The following is a 17,369-nucleotide window of genomic DNA, read 5'->3' as shown; positions in this document are numbered from 1 at the left end:
CATTTTGTTGGTCTTCCTCTGGACTCACTCCAACAGGCTGATGACCTTCCTGTGCTGGGTACCCCAGAGGTGGAGGTGGCACTGCAGGTGGAGTCTCAGCAGAGGGAAGCAGAGGGGCAGAATCCCCTCCCTTGCCCTGCTGCCCACGCTGCTGTGGATGCAGCCCAGGAGACGTTTGGCTTTCTGGGCTGTGAGTGCCCATGGCTGGGTCATGTCCTCTCACCCACCAGCACCCCCAAATCCTTCTCCACAGGGCTGCTCTGGATGTGTTCATCTCCAGCCTCTGCTGATACCAGGGATTGCCCTGACCCAGGTACAGCACCTTGCTCTTGGTCTTGTTAAACTGCGTGGGATTCCTGTGGGCCCATTTCTTGAGCTTGTCCAGGTCTCTCTGGATGGCATCCCCTCCTCCAGGTGTGCCAGCTGCACCTCTCAGATTGGTGTCATCTGCAATTTGTTTAGACTGATCCCTCAATCTATGTCATTAATGTATATATTAAATAACACTGGTGCCAGTATGCACCCCTGAGGGACACTTCTTGTCACTGGTGTCCACTGGGACATTGAGCCACTGATCACTACCCTCTGAATGCAACCATCCAACCAATTTCTTATCCATCTAGCTGTTCACTCTAATTACTGTTGAGGGGAACCATGTCGAAGGCTTTTCAGAAGTCTTGATAAATGACATTTGCAGCCCTTCCATTGTCTACTGATGTAGTCACTTCATAGAAGGTCGCTAGGCTGGTCAGGAAGGATTTGCCCTTGTTGAAGCCATGCTGACCATTTCAAATCACCTCCCTGTTCTATGTGAGCCTTAGCATAGCTTCTAGGAGGATCTGTTCAATGACCTTCCCAGACACAGAAGTGAAATAATTATTAATGCAAATTTTGTGTCATCAGCTGTGGCTATTTTTTTTTGCTGCTATGGATGGTAAGTATGATGGAGATGATTTAGCCTTAAAATATTTAAACTATAGTTATGCTTCAAGGTCTGGTTTTATTTAAATTAGCAAGAATATTGAAATAACCAGATTAGAGAAAAAGTGCTAATGAACATAAAAAGTATAACAGCTGTCTGTTCTATTCCAGTTCTGCCATGAAATTGTTTAGCATCCTTCAGTTGTTCCCAGATCAGCTGCAGTGAGGTGCTATTTGTATAAGTCTGTAGTAGTGAATATTCTTGATGTATGCTTATGTAATCCCCGCAGTGTGGAGGAAGGAACCTAGGCAGGTTCCAGGACAGATTTTGAAAGCAATATGTGTGTGAGCAGTACAAAGCATGGCATAGTTTTAGTCTTTGAACAAATTAATACAACCTGGTACACACAGCAATCCTTCCAGGCAATTCACATCCTGTAGTTTTTGAAGTTCTCAAAGAACTACTGTATGTTTTCTTGCTGCTCATGACACAGAAGAAAACAAACAATTTGAATGTTGCAGAATTGTTGTGAGAACAACAATTGTTGTGAGAACAAATCCTTATGCAAAACTCCATCTCTCTTCTTTAAATATAACAGTAAACTGTAGACGCACATGCACACCCATCCAAAAAACACTCAGCTATAAATATTTAGCCACTGTTGTTCCATAGTAAATGTATTTACCTCATGATCTACATATTTAACTTTATTCCTTATGAAATTGTATGTGCTAAATCCCCTCGAATTCTTAATAATGATGTAGTTTTGAAATTATGTGATTTAATGGTGCAATTGTCCTTGAATAATGAAAATAAGTATTTCAAATATGATTTTTAAAGTCTCATATAATTGTAATTTATATCAACTACTGCCACTGAGGGGCACTCTTGTCTCAACAACCTTTCCTTATCTTTAGTCCATTCTAAATATGGAGAAGTCTAAATGTACTTTCAAGTATAAGCTCAAAATTTACCTTGAAAAGCATTTATAGTTCTGTCAAAGATATATAGGAGTTCAGGCAAATTGGAAAAAGAGAAACTTATGTGGATAATTTCTACAGCAATTAGTTCAAAACTATTGCAGTATTTAAACAAACCCTCGTTTTATTTAGTCCTACAACTAGTACAAGTATAGTACCTATTTTTGGGGAGACCTGAAGAACTTTTATCTATTGTTTCTGAATTTTATTAAGCCTTGCTTTTTTACAACCTTAATGAAATTAAGAACAATTTACTTTCTCTCGGATGATAGTTAATATGTACTTTACAGATTCATGCTGTGGTATTGTTCCTAACTCATACAGTTAGGAACTCCAAAGACTGGAGCATTTGTGATCTTAATGATTATGTCTCATAAGAGTTGAGGTTAAATGTCCTGTCCATTTAGTCCATTTGAAGTGTTCTTGGTGAAAGTTTGAACTGATTTTGGTTGGAATAGAATTAATAGTATTTAATCTAAGTCTATTCTCTTTCAGTTTGAAGCCATATCCCTTTGTTCTGCCACTACAGGCTCTTTTAAAAAGTCCTTCTCCAGCTCTCTTATACTCCTCTTTATATACAGAAAGGTCCTCTAAGTTCCCCCCAGAGCTTCTTCTTCTCCAGGTCGAATCCCAACTTTTTCAACCTTTCCTCACAGGGAGGTGATCCACTCCTCTAATCCTCTTCATAATCTTTGGATTGACTCGAGTAGGTCCATGTACTTCTTGTGCTGAGGACCTAAGAGCTGGACACAGTAATTCTCTTTCATGTGGATGGTACAGTGCTGTGTTTGGAATTTAGCATGACAGTAATGTTGATAACACATTGAGGTTTTAGTTGCTGCTGAGGAGTATATATTCTAAGCCAAGGATTTTTCAGTTTTCCAGGGTCTGCCAGCAAGGAGCAGCACAGCAAGCTGGGGACGGGGAGTATATGCAGAACAGCTGACTTGAACTAGCCCAAGGGATATTGCATGCCGTGGAATGCCATCCCCAGTACATAAACTGGGGCAACTTGGTCAGGAGGTGCCAATGGCTGCTCATGGACTGGCTAGGCATCTTTCAGCAGGTGGTAAGCAACTGCAGTGAGCATCATTTATTTTTCTTGAGTTTTATTCTGCCCCACCTTCTTTTAATTACAAATGCTATTAATATTATAATAAATTATAATGCTATAATACTGAAATATTATATTATTTTATTTTGTTTCAGTCATCAAACTGTTTTTATTTTACATTGACCCATGAGTTTTATTGCCTTTTTTTGCGATTCTCCTTCCTGTAGAGAAGGTGAGAAATTGAGTGTGTGGTGCTTAGTTGTTGCTGGGGCTAAACCATGACAAAGTTACAACAAAATGTCAGATGAATGTGAAGCATATGCTAAAATGCTGTGAAATCTCTGAATTGAATTTATCCTGTCAGCTTTTTAAAAAGAGAAGGTCTGCTCTAAGATCTACTAAAAACTGTATTTCTGCATTTACAAGCTGCACACTGATCCTAAATAGAGAGAATTCTATTTTCTGGAGTCTTTCAAATCTGAAAACTGTCCTAAACTTGCCTTGATCTAACTAGAGTAGTGGACTACCTGTGAAGCAGTGTTGTGTGACTGGGTAAGTGGGATATGGCTGAAATTATTTTGCTTTATAAAAGAATCTTATAATACTACTCTATTTTCCTCAATCAGTCCTTCTGGAAATAGTAACTCTTGTTAATCTTTTGCTATGAGAATCTTCAGGCTGACAGTATAACAAAGGCAGATCATTAATCTATAACTAATGTTGTTAAAAAATATTGTCTTTAGAGAAGTGCCTTAGTTTCAGACTCTTATGGTATATTTTGATTAAAAAAAAACTAGTGAAGTGATTAATACACTTGAGAAAGACCTTTTAGAGATTCAGATTTAATTCTACAACACCCATACCAATGAACTGCTTAAAAAAAATTCTTGGACTCACAGGCGTTTCATACCATCTATATGAGAATGGAACCACTCACATTCCAAATCCCTTGATGATCTCTTACACAGATTCTGCCTTTATGTCAGTTGAAAAGGATAGGAATGCAGAGTAGGAGACACTCCCACCTTGCTGTCAGAGTGGAAAACAATAAACTTGCTAAAGAATTAGGATTGTTTGTCCTGAATTCATGGATAAACATTCTACAGGTGGCCCTTGTAGAACAGTTCCAGCAGAACTTGGTAGGCAGGGATATATGGTGAAAGAAAACAAGAATTTATACAAAGAAATCTGCAACTGGCCTGGCACAATGCAAGATTAAATTTGAGGGACCTCTTCTAGGGATGGTCTCTGAATAACATGTCTTACTGGATATCAGGTCTTACTGAAAAAGAAATACCTGAGATAATACCTCACGCTCTGGTGAGACCTTACCTGAAGTTCTGTGTCCAGCTCTTGGGTCCTCAGCACAAGAAGTACCTGGACCTGTTTGAGTCAATCCAAAGGTTATGATTCGACCTGGAGAAGAAGAAGCTCTGGGGGGAACTTAGAGCACCTTTCTGTACATAAAGAGGAGTATAAGAGAGCTGGAGAAGGACTTTTTACAAGAGCCTGTAGTGGCAGAACAAGGGGATATGGCTTCAAACTGAAAGAGAATAGACTTAGATTAAATACGAGAAAGAAATTCTTTACTGGGGAGTGGTGAGGCTCTGGAACCAGTGAAGTTTTGAATGCCTCATTCTTAGAAGTATTCAAGGTCAAGTTAGACAGGTCTCTGAGCAGCCTGGTGTAGTGAAAGGTGACCCAAGCCATTCTATGACAATAATATGAAGAATTTTTGAATATTTACAGTCACACTGTGTTTTCTTTTTCTTAAGTAATTCATGTGGTTAGATACTTTCTTTATTCAGATCTTTCTTTATGGTTTTGATTTTAAACTTATGCTAGAGAGAAATGAAAGTTCTAAGCCCAGGAGGTGCTTCATTCTAATGTGAAAATTGTATTGCTTTTTTGTATTTCCCAGGACATCTTTTACACATGTCAATTAAACTTGAATGATCCAATCTTTTTCAGGCTCTTTAAAGTTCTGCCTTGTTGTAAATGAAAAAAGACATTTACAATCTGATCCTAGTCAGGCTGTTTCTGACTATAGAGAACTTTAAGCATGTTTTGTAGTCTCTAGAACTGCCTATCCTACTCATTTTCTGTTTAATTTCTGACATAAATTCCACAGGAAGGGGCCCATAACTACAATTTCTTATGCTGGTACATCATTTAGTCATAATTGATTGAACTACCAATGCTATGAAAATACAAATATTAAATCATGCCAGCCTGCAATTTCATAGGACGTCTCATTCTAAATTGATAGAAAAGTATTACCAAAACTATACATCTCTGGTCAGACTGAAAATCTGATGTATTGTGTCAGACACACAAAAAAAAAAGAATTTTAGATACAGCCTGTTGAAAGTTGTTTTGTTTATAGAGTTTTAGAGATTCATTGAACCAATATTATCTGTGGCTTTCCTTTTAATCTGCCTAGCCTTTTTATATAAGACATTGAGAACTTACATTTCTAAATTGAAAATGTGCATCTGCTTTTATTGCAGCTATATTTTACTGCAGCTGTATTTTAGTTCTAGCACAGTGTATTTCTGTCTAGAGCTCCACAGCTGCATCTGTCTGTCGAACAAAACAGAAAACTCTGTAGATCATCACTTTTCCTCAGTGTCATTTAGTTGAAGCAAGGTTTAGATCTTGATGGTTGGAGGGCTGTGTGGAATCACTTGGACACCTTTCAGAGCTGATATCAAGGAGAATTGTTAAGGGTACCCTACTCTGTTTTAGGAAGCAGATTCTGTTTAATGTTTAGTACATATGATAAAATAGCAGCTGCAAAGATCTGCATGGGTCTGAACCTAGGATTATATAGCAGCAGAATGCTTGTTTTGAGACAACTCACCTGTTGGATAAACTTCTAATCATAGCAGGCAGCCATGGAGGGTCAGAATGGTTAATTGAATGTGACTTGGAAAGTTCAAAGAGTTGCTGGGTAGTGGAAGAAAGCTCCCGGTTAGTTTTGTAATTCAGAATGTTTCCTTGAGTGCAATGTTTAAAACACCAGTTGTCTCTGGGTTCTGTTCCATGCCCAGAGAAGCAGTGGCCATTAGATAAAGTGGATCTAACCAGTGTCTGTTGTATTTTAGTTACTGCTCAGATTCACTTGAATCAGTCAGTGCTACTTTTTTAGCATATTACATGGCTCATTTAACTAATATTCATAATCAGAATTGCTACCCTTCACAGCAGGCGAAGGTTCAAGGAAGTCCTTGTAGTACTTTAAAGTTTTCATAATAGGCTGATGTTGCCCTGATTCTTAAGATTTTCTAAAGCCTTCTGAGTTTACATTCTGTTAGAAAACTTTCCCACACAATTTCTATAAACAACATATTGTTTTGCATTCCTTCATGGGGGTGGAGAAACTTGATGTACTCGTGGTTTGTCCAATGTCTTTGGAGAGGTGGCCCCTTCACTCTCCAATCCACTGTCACCTTTGGAAAAGTATAAAAATTGGAGTCAGAGAATAAACTTTCTCTTTTACCTTGCAAAATAGCAGGTGGCTTGTGTTGTGCTTTCACATGTCCTGTAGCGACAGGCTGAGTGGAATCTTCTACTTTTTTTATATTCACATTGTAAATCAAACATTCTATAAATCGTTGGTGGATTAATAGCATGATCACATCTCTCCACAAATCTCAGTTGTAGATGTGGATCGGTGCTTAGGTTCCTAGTGCAGAAGTTACAAGCTTCACAAAATTAGCAGTAGATTATTTACAAAGCATTAATAAAAGCATACAGAAAGAAGAATGATAGAATAGCTAAAAGGTTTATTTGGGAATGAGAAGTTAATTCTGTTCACATTTTATTAATTGGGAAAAGTAGAATAAGTATGTGCTATTGTTGTGTAAATTTCAAATTATATTGATTTTAGCATATTTTTTATAGAAAATGAAGTTCTACTTTTATACTCCAAATCACTGTACCTCAGTAAGTTGCTAACAAACATGCTTGATTACAATTGCCAACTTGCTGAAGAGAAGCAAAGGGTTTTTGTCTCATCCCAAACCCTTCAGGGTAGAAGAAACTGCTCAGCGGGTACACAGTGAAAATCTGATGTGAGCAGGTCTGAAGTTCATATAAGGGATGAATTTGATGCTCTGTTAATATTATTTTTTTGCTGTGCTTTTGGTCTTTGTGTATTTGATTTTAGAATAAATTAATGGCATTTTTGAATAGAGTTCAGATATAAATTAAGGCAAAAAACTTGCAAATATGAAGTCAGTGATGTTAAGTTGTATCTGGGTAAGTTTTGTCTTGTTTACACTGCAGAAGATAAATTTGGAGAATTTTGGGAATTTTGGGACATTTCAGCAAATAAAAATCCAGATTCTCTTAATAAAAATAGTAAAAAAGTCATTGTAGGTATCTGAAATGCTCATTTGAAGAGACTGCTAAGATTTAGGAAGTTTCTGTAATTTGGCTATCATAAAAATTGCAGAGACTATTCAGTAGGAGGTTAAGATACTAGCCACGTCAGCCTACTCCTATATTCATATTTCTGTCTTTCCTTCATGCCCTCTTCCACAGATTTTAATCTTTATTGAAACTACCTTTCTTCATTATGGCTTATTCTGCAACCCTAAACATAATGTAAACAAGTGAAGAAAGTGAAGGAGGGTGATCAGAATCTAAAAGCTTATGACTACATCATATTGTTTTAATTTTTCTACCTGTTTGAGGAGTCTCTTGTATGCTTGTTTGACTATTTCAAAATAAATTTTAAAAATTTAAAATAAAACTAATTAATAGGGATCACTTTCCTATTTGGTCATATCTTAATTTAATGATACATGAGACACATTTAATGATGCAGTTCTCAGAAGTTATTTCATTTGTTTGTTATTGTAGCAACTTTTGGCATCACATACCAAATAATCGTGGAGTATTAAAAGTTGTAGACCTATTTATTTATTTATTAAGACAAATGCTTAAATAAATTAAAAGAAGCAATGTCAGTAGTTTGATGCAGTTAAGCAGTTGGCAGTCCTTTTTCATTCAAATCTCTATTATAGGCTTGAAAAAGCTAAGGAAAAAAAATTGCTAAATGTAAAGCTGATTGTCCTGGGCTTTACATTCTTTATCTCTGGCAGCACGACTTGTATGTAGGAGTTTCTTGCTGGTATCAATAAAGTTTAGCCAAATTTGGAAAAAGTAATTGCCAGTGAAAGATTTTTATACCTCCATATCTGAGGACCCAAGCTTAAAAAGAAGAGAATATATTTACTCCATCTGGTGATTTTTCCCTTGCTTTCTTTCTTTTCTCCAGATAATCACTCATGTTGTATTAAAATAAACTACTATTTCCAGAACTGAGATTTTCAGCTCTCTGCTTTCTTTTACTAAATCTCTCAACAGGAACTGAATTTATGGATTATTGTAATGTCTCAATACTCTTCCTTCATCAAATATTATTTGAAGAATTCTAAAGGAAGGAATTTAGGATGATTCAGCCCAATTAATTTAGGGAAGTATCAACACTGCAAAAATCTCGGGTCTTATGGGGATTAACATTTCTCATAGTGAACTGCCTGAGAACTGCCTTAACTCGAGGGAAAAGGGAGGCTTCTTAGTTATCCTGTTAATTTAGCAATCTTTCTACTTACATTTTCCAAGCACTGCAGAGCTAGTCCTTCTTTGGACATTTTGTTCAAAGAAAAATGATCTGCGACTTGAGTGTCTAGATTTGGCTTTCTTATCAAAGGCCCTTTCTGAAATAAAGAACTGCTCCTTTTCAGACCCTGAATGCTTGCACTGAGCAAGAGCCAACAGAAACTATTTTTTCCTACCTGTATTTCTTCTCATCTCCTGCTTCTTTTGATGGGAAGTAACAATTTGAAATAAAATTTTTATGAACTGTGTCACAGTGAAAGCAATTCGAATAGGCGTGTTATGGGCTCTGTCCAAGTAGAACAGAAGTTCTTAGAACATTTTAAACATTTTAATTTATTACTTACGAGACAAATCTTCTTCTGAAGTAGCATTGCAATACAAAAATTATTAACAGGATTTATGAAGTACAGTAATGTTTTCTGCTCTTCGTGCTTGAACTTAATGAAGTGTGATGTATCTTAGCTGCATTGTTGTGTGGAGGCAGCAGTAGAATATTGACTTGTAAAAAACAAACTTGAACTGTTTGCATGGAACTTTGATTAAAAATATAATCTGTAAAGACTGTGTGTGACGTTTTGTGAAAGACTACCTGATAATTTCACAAGGCACTTATATTAACATAAGTACATGATCATCTAAATCTACAGCTTTTTTCACAAGGTAAGGCTAAGATTCACCAGTACTTCTTACAAAATTCCATCTTTGAACATGAGCTATCAAGTTATTAGATCCCCCCCCACCCTGTGCTCCTTTGAAATAAAATTTCTTAGAAAGTCCACCCTTCCCAACTGTCATAATTTCAAGGAGAGGAAAATAATTACCATAGATTTAGATTATTAGAGATTAGTATGAGATCACTGCTTATTAGATACGTAGCATTGTCATACAGTTTATTGAAAGATATTAATAGAAACCTGAAACTGGTCATATAGTTTAGATTGACACCATCAGAAGTGTGCTTATATAAAGAAGATAGGCCTAATTCAAGTGTAAGTTGCTGATGAATGTGGAGATAAAAAGATAATATGGCCCAGTTCTGTGAAATGTAAAAGATAAAAATCCCAAACCTCCCTTTCACCCTCCCTCAGCTTTTCAGCTGTTGTGACTGAGCACTGATTGTCATGCAGAGGAGGTGGCTATTGAGATGTGAATATTTCTGTCCCTTTTTTTTATTATTGTAGCTGACTTTGGGCTTGCAAAGTGAAGGCAAGAAAACAGCAAACTTGCCTCAGTAGTGGGAACCATCCTATACTTGCAGTAAGTACTCCTGCATGTAACTTTTAGTCCAGTTCTTCATGGTTACCCTTGGAGCAGACAGGGAAGTTGCAATGGAGTAAGGAACAAGGGGCAAGTCACAAGCTACTCTGCAATAGTTGGTTGCCTCCCTATTTTGATGTTGCCTTTTCTTAAAACATGGTGGTTACTTTGGGTTAAATTGGTGAAAAAAAATTAACGAACCGCAGTAGTGTAGTAACTTATTAATCTATATATAGAATATCCTTATAGATAAGGAAATATGTGTTTAAATTATTAAAAGGTGTATGTAAACAGTATCACTTACCACCACCACGTGTGAAGGCCTTACATCTGTGAGAATGTTTGGCCTGCAGCCTGTGATAACTAATTAAATGGTCCAAGGCATGAGGGGAGCTACTGGTTGCTCCTCTGAATTAAGAGTGAGTCAAGAACTCAGGCATTTGGCAGTTGAACAGAATTCATTTTGCCATTTTTGATATTGTTGCTTGTGAAATCCTAGTACCAGAATGATAATGATTAAGACTCATTCCCTAGATAACCCTAAATCCTAAAATGCCTTCAAGAGTGTCACCTTGTAATATGTTAAATATTCAAGTCACATACCATGGAAGACTAATGGTTATAGTTCTTAGTGACCAAAGGTAAGGGGATTGCAAGGTTGCCTTAATTGCTTATCCAAATATTCCTGAAGCATTGTATAATCTCTGAGTGACATTGGATCTATGTGTGATAGTTTGGATATATAAAGTGTAGTAAGAGTTTAGTGTAACTAGTTATGTGCCATCTTTTTCAGCTTCTCTGAAATAATCAATTTGTTTTGTTCACTTAAAACTAGGAGGAGAAACTTTTGATGAGAATTTATTCTGCTCTTTTAAACACCAATTTAGAAATAAAGTTCTCAGAGGTGTTGAAACCATGCTGCCATGGTCCTCAGGCTCACTGAATTGTAATTTCTCTTATCCCATCTACATTTATTTCTTCTTTTTCCTTTGTTAGATGCCTATTTGGTTGAATAATATATTTTGGGTTTTAATATTTTGTAGGATATTTTTGTTTGAGAGTAGTGTTCTATAGATTTTAATACTTTTTAAAATACAATTTTTGCTTATACTATATTTATTGTTACTCTCATACCCTGTCTTTGTACATGGAAGTTCATATCAGAGCTAGAACTTTGGCAGGTCTTTTTCTACCTCTTTACCCAGTTATTTGGATGCAGGATTGAGGATAAAATGTCCCTTATATGTTCCAGTCTCTCAAGTAAGTGGTCTTTTGGGACATTACTTGTCAGTTCTACTCCACAGGCAAAATCATGGAAGCAGTGATCCTTGTCTGTCTGCAGTCAGAAAAGAGAACAAGAATACAGTACAGTTGTCTTTGTATTTAAAATATATGCTTGAGTAATATTTAAAATGACGGGCTAAGATATTAGTCTTTCCAATGTCATAATAATTTAAGAATGCTAAAATGGCTTTGCAAACAGCACCATGCACTGGAGGCCACCTTCAAGGTGCTTGGTTAGTTCTGTGTGTGACAGCGGGCTTTTTGAAAGCCTGCTCACAAGGAATAAGATGAACTGACAGATTATTTTAGCACAAGTCTTGAAGGAGAAATCAGACCCTATAGACTTAAGCCATGCTTTGACTAGACTTTTTTAGTGGGGCTTTGATTTAGAGTAGATGTTAAAGGCTATTAAAAATCAAAAAATTAGGACTCCCTACCTACCAACACACAAAGAAACCTCCCAAACCAAAAAAAGAAAGAGATGTGAGAGATTGTTTTCATCTTAGAATGGCAGAAATAACTTTCTTCTGAATTGGCAGGTAGGTAATAGTTTCAAGTAGGTTGAGATGCAACCCACCCTTCTTGGAGCGGACAATATAGTGCAGAAACAAAACAATAAATGTCAAATGTAGCATTTGATGCTTATTGTTTACATTTGACTAAGCAATGTTATGCAGAATGGTTCAGATAAAAACACATTACTGTATGTACCAAACATGTTTATATTTGGACTTGACTGAATCAATTTGCTGATGCAATTTTTCAAACCTTGTGTCATCATAAAATAACCGCAGACACTGTTTTTGTTTAGAGAGGGGCTTATATAATTATGCTTTGTAATTGTGATGGTTTTTAATTTTATTTCATACAAGGTTGTGTTCTACTATCACACTAATTGAATCCCTTTTAATTGGTTATCTTTCTGAACTAAAAAATCCAGCAATGTGTGTGTTTAGAATACCAAATGTATTAAATGGATGTGTTTAACTTAATACATTAAAAGTTGAGGAATAGACTGCTTTAGGGAATTGGTAATGAATCCTGAAGACTTTTCCCAGCTCATAAGTCACTGGAAACAATCTGCTCCAAGTTAGTGGTGACAGCCTTTATTATTGTGCTGTCTCAAAGGCTTTCCCAGAAAAGACACAGCGATTGTCTATGGTTATAGAGAATGATGTTTCCTTTCAATTATACCTTCCATTTCTTTGTTTCAAAAAAAGGATTGTGATTTAGGAAGAGAGGATATATTGCCAGCAGATCAAGAGATGTATATAATTGTATATGTATAGAGACAATTTAGATTAACTCTGGGAAATTAAGTTAATTTTGAGATTGGATAGAATAGAGAATCCATCATAATTGCTTGAGAACTTGACTGATCTTTAAAAGCTGTGGAGAAACTATGAGTAGATCCCTCAGGTGTAATTAAGAAGCAGGCAAGAAAGTTATACATTAGTTGGCGAGCTAACTTGATCTTTATGAAACAAAATTGTTTTCAAATGTTAGAAAAGTGATGCACAGAACATTGTTATTTATTTAGCTTTTTGTGCCAGTGTTGGGGAGTTTTCTTGCTGTGGTGTTTTGAGGAAACTCCCATTTCAGTGGTAATTGGAGATATTATGTTATTCTTCTCTGCTGTGGAGGAGAAAATATTCCCCGATCTTTATTTCTGTTTATGGACTACACACTCTGTCTGTATACTGTTATGTTAACCAGATTTCTTTTCTAGTACTGGTCACCACTTTGTTTATAACCATTTCTTGTGAGAGCATTGCATAAATCAATATTCTGGTATGATTTCTCATGTAGAGACCTGCAGTAGCTGCATTGCTTATTGTGGTGACATAATATTTTCACTTACTTAAAGTATTTTTGTTTTGGGAAAGGTAATTTAAGATGAGGGAGTATGTTGTATTTTAAGAAATACTTTATTTTTAGCCTTTATTATGCTATATGGGCAAACTGATTATGAGATTTCCCAGCAGTACTTTTCTCCTGCAAAAATAGAATCTGAAACATTTCACCAATTTCAAGCAAATTTGAGAGTTTAGGTTATTTCGATGTTTGTGGAAATTTGGTGATGGGTATCAAGTAGTAAAACAATTCAATCTTGGTGAGAAAAGTTTTTAAATTCAGCTGAAATTTTCCAAATTTCCAAAATAAGCTGTAGTATATGCTGTCATTTAACAGCAGTTTGGTGTGTTTAGGTAACCAAGAGAATAGCAAACTGAAGGTACTGTTTAACGGTGAGGGGAAACAGAAAATTACTGGAAAACTGGTCTTGTGCTAGTTTTGCCATTCGTGGAACAGATGGCTCCTGGAGGGGATTTGCTGATTTGGATAGAAAGGTAACAAAAGTTAAATAATCCTTTCAGTATATCAATACTGATTTTTTTTTTTTTTACCAGAGGATCTTCTGAAAGTTGTTTAATACACGTGTTTACTCTGAGAATGAAAGATAGCAAAGAAATACATTTGTGAAAGTTTGGTTGTAGTGTGGACATAAGTTTTAATGTGTGTCAGCAAAAAGTCCAGTTCAATTTGAGATGGAATCTACAGGGAGAATATAGGTTGGACAGTATGTGTGTAATATAGGACAGGCAGGCAGTATGTGTGCAACCCACAGGACAGCTCTGTGTAGAACATTACATTTCATTGTGGGCACGAGGTGACTAAAAAGATACCTGGATAAACCTCAAGGAAGAACATTATAAGTACTTGACAGAGACTGCCTTACAAAAAGATGTTCAAATTATTTAATTTCATATAGTTTTTATTAAATAGGAAGATTGTCTAGTTTACTGTCACCTGACCTTTGAAATGTACTTAATATCATGTCCAGTGTGAGACAGCATTATACCTGGGAGTAAAACTGGAAATTATGTGAGACAAAGTTAGAAAGTATGAAGATATCTATATTTATCTCCAGAAAAATGTTCCAGTGACAAATATACAATTTTTACTATAAGAGATAACTTAATACTAGACAGGAGAAAAAGGAAAAAAAAATCTTGGACTAAAAGAAAAGCAGCCACTTTAATATGGACTAGTCCATATTATATATTTTTCCTTTCCTGTGTAGAGTTTGCTTGAAAGTAGCTTAAAGTCATAGCACAAGTTGTTTACATGAAAGGGAATGTAAAAACAATTTTCTGTGCTTCTTTTCTATCAAGTGAGTGGTGCTGATCCAGCTTCTAAAGAGTTACTTTAGTGCTGAGGGTGCGGTGTAGCATGTAATAATTTTATAGGCTCCATGGTGACTTTATACCACTATCTTCAGGAGAAAAAACATACTGTTCTACTACCATAATGCATTATGTATTAAATCAACAATGTCCTTCTTGGAAATAGTTATTCTGTAGAACTTATATGAGTTCTACAGCAATTATTTTAATCTATAATAATGATTATATTATTATCTCTTTGGAAGAGATAATGAATGTATACTTTTAGAATATATTAGAATAGAATTTTAGAATCTTATTTTAGAATAAGATTAGTAATTTAATCAGACTAATTTATCATCTTGTAAATGTCTTTTAGTCCAATGTTACTGGCATTTGTTTGCTGGAATTCTTCTTTCATTTTTATTTTAAGTAATGTTAAATGATCTACATTAAGATAAACTATGTTCTTAAGACATCTGAACTGCAGGACTTAGAATAGTTTTGGTGAGTTTATTTCTGCCTTTCCCATTCTATTCTATATTCAAGATGTTAGCTGTATTAGTATCTTGGCAAATCCTTACTATTTCTGAATCTTACTGTTTCTTGTTCTGCTTCACTTTGCTGTGTATATAGTGTGCTGTTTGAATTTCTTGTGTCCTTATGTGTCGTCTTGCTGTCTTGGATGTTTCCTAAAGAGCCTGTTTTCTATTTTACCATTTATTTAATGATCAGTAAAAGCTGTTTGCTCTTTTCATGTGGATCTTGGGGTTTACTTTCTGGTGTGGCCTTTGTTCAGTTGCTTGCTTTTTCATAGAAGCCAGATTTCAAAGCTCTATCAAGGACTGTTAAAACTTAAGCTTTCATTGGTTTGTTCTATCTATTCCAACTGAAAGAGTCTGAATTTAAATACCCTGTGATTTCAGACAGACTCATATGTCTGCATTTGCATCTATTCTGCTGAAGAAAGCTGTTTTCCTGAGTTACTGCCCAGTATCTCTCTAGGTTCTCCACAATTTAATCTACACAAGCAGGGGTGTAAATGATTTTATGACTAGAGAGATAGTACAGTGTTAATTACTATGTGATCCCACTTGCAGACAAGTAGTCTGTGTAGTTTTATGGAAAGCAATGTGCCAAGTTATTAAATTGGGAGAAGAAGGATATGTAATGTGTGAGTAGGTTTTGTTGATTATTATTTACAAATTAATGTGTATGTTGATTCTCTTTCTACTTCCTATCTCAAGAAGAATTTATAAAAGCTTTAGCTTATCCTGAAAAGGATTTTTAGAGAGAATTTGGAGAAGAAAACTGTGGGATTAAATGTTTTTCTCATTGCAGGATCATGTGACAGTTCCATTTAGGTGTCTTGTCTTATTTTGCTTCTGGTCTATTTCTCAAGGGTGCCCATTGCTGGGGCTTGGTAGTGAGCTGAACAGAATGAGGTGGTGTCTCAAATCTCTTCCTTACTTCTCTTTAGTCTTTGCTCAGTTTCCCATGTAACCTTACTTTTTCAGTTGATATTTGTACGTGTGCTAGGAAGCAATACATTTTAATAAAAAATACAATTAAAATATTTACAAATTATTATGTTATGAGCCTGTATGCTTATTTCATCTATTGACTTTGGTGATGGTTGTTGGGGGAATCTGGAGCAACAGATTTTATTTAGATTTGAGAATTTTAAATTCTATGCAAAAGAAAACAAAGAAATCCCCATCTTATTCAGGTAAAATTATCATCCATTGGCTTTTTTTCCTAGTTGCTTTTGTTTTTCCATTTAATCCATAATGAATGTGATTGATAGACAAGAGAGTTGTTATTAGTTAATTTTCTTGTATATTAGTTTCCAGCAAATCCAAATACTCGCAAAGTCATCTAATTCATGCCTTACTGTGAGACACAAGTTACTGTCAGAAGCAAATCTCTGTGTGGCTGGAATTCATCTTGCTTATATATAGCAATTTAAAAGCTGGGCATCTTGCTCAAGTCAAGCAGCTAGATTACTCAGTCATGATTACTGAAAGTAATGAAAAAAAATAAGCATTCCAATAATGAATTTAATCCCATCTACTTTGAACAGTTAAGTTTAGTTGATGAGATGAATCAACCACCTGATGAGTCTATCTCTCTTCATTTGCTACAGCAGGATCTTACCATAAATCTCTTAGAGGAGTTTCAGGTTAGGTGAAGTTGACACCTGCTTTGAAATCAGTTATCAAAGATCTCGGTTTATTTTAGAGTTCCTGTATTGTCTTTTTGCAGATACTTGCTTTTCCACGTCTCCCTCTAAAATGTAAATATTCATGCAATTTCTCGATAAGCTTGGTTATCCAGGTCTTAAGCCTGACAAAGGCACTGAATTAAGTTTATTCCAAAAGGCATATATCTCAGTAAGGAAAATCCTTTACCATTTTTTAACTGTTCAGATTTCTGTTTCATAGATAAAAGGATTTTTTTTTCTTGAGCTGTTTACACAGTTACAGACTAAAGCCAGTTACTGAAGTATTTTACAGGAAACTGGGATATGAATTCACTGAAAAACATCTCAACTTGGAAGGAAACTCTTCTTAGAAGAATCTACCAGCTGCATGTTAGGAGTACCTTTTTAGAATATGAGTGGTTCAGGTTTTTATGTGTATGGATAGCATTTGCCAAAGCTTACAATTTGTCTTTTAAAACTGACAGCTTGACAATTTGTTGGTATTTTTGTATAAATGGTATAACATCACATGTGTGGACCGTGCAGTGATGCTTGGTTGTGATAATATGAATAACAAATTACTTCAAAAGGAAATATTGTTTTATGTAAGTTTCAGAATGTGGCTTATGCTTCCTCTTGTTGTTTTATACTTCATCTTGTTCCATGTTGTGTCTGAAGGAATAATAGATACAAATTAGAACTTTAATATGTTTTTCTGTTTTAAGCCTCCGTTCTGTATGTAATACTGGAACACTAAATTACAAATTAATGGTACTTTGATTTGTTCTTATAACTTACTCAAAAATGCATAAAATATTATTGAAAATTCAGAAGCATAAAAAAGTTGAAACAGCTGTGCACATTTTGAGTTTAA

The 17,369-nt window shown here is 35.5% G+C and overlaps 1 protein-coding gene across 1 annotated transcript in view; it reads left to right on the top strand.

Annotated features, from left to right (window-relative positions):
• The window catches only part of NEK10 (NIMA related kinase 10), a 93,673-nt gene that overhangs the window by 19,944 nt on the left and 56,360 nt on the right, over positions 1 to 17,369 (top strand).

Source organism: Taeniopygia guttata, chromosome 2 (assembly GCF_048771995.1).
Source record: "Taeniopygia guttata chromosome 2, bTaeGut7.mat, whole genome shotgun sequence".
Classification (NCBI taxonomy): Eukaryota; Metazoa; Chordata; class Aves; order Passeriformes; family Estrildidae; genus Taeniopygia; species Taeniopygia guttata.
Note: the sequence above shows the minus strand (reverse complement) of the source record. Positions and strands in the feature narration are given on the sequence as shown.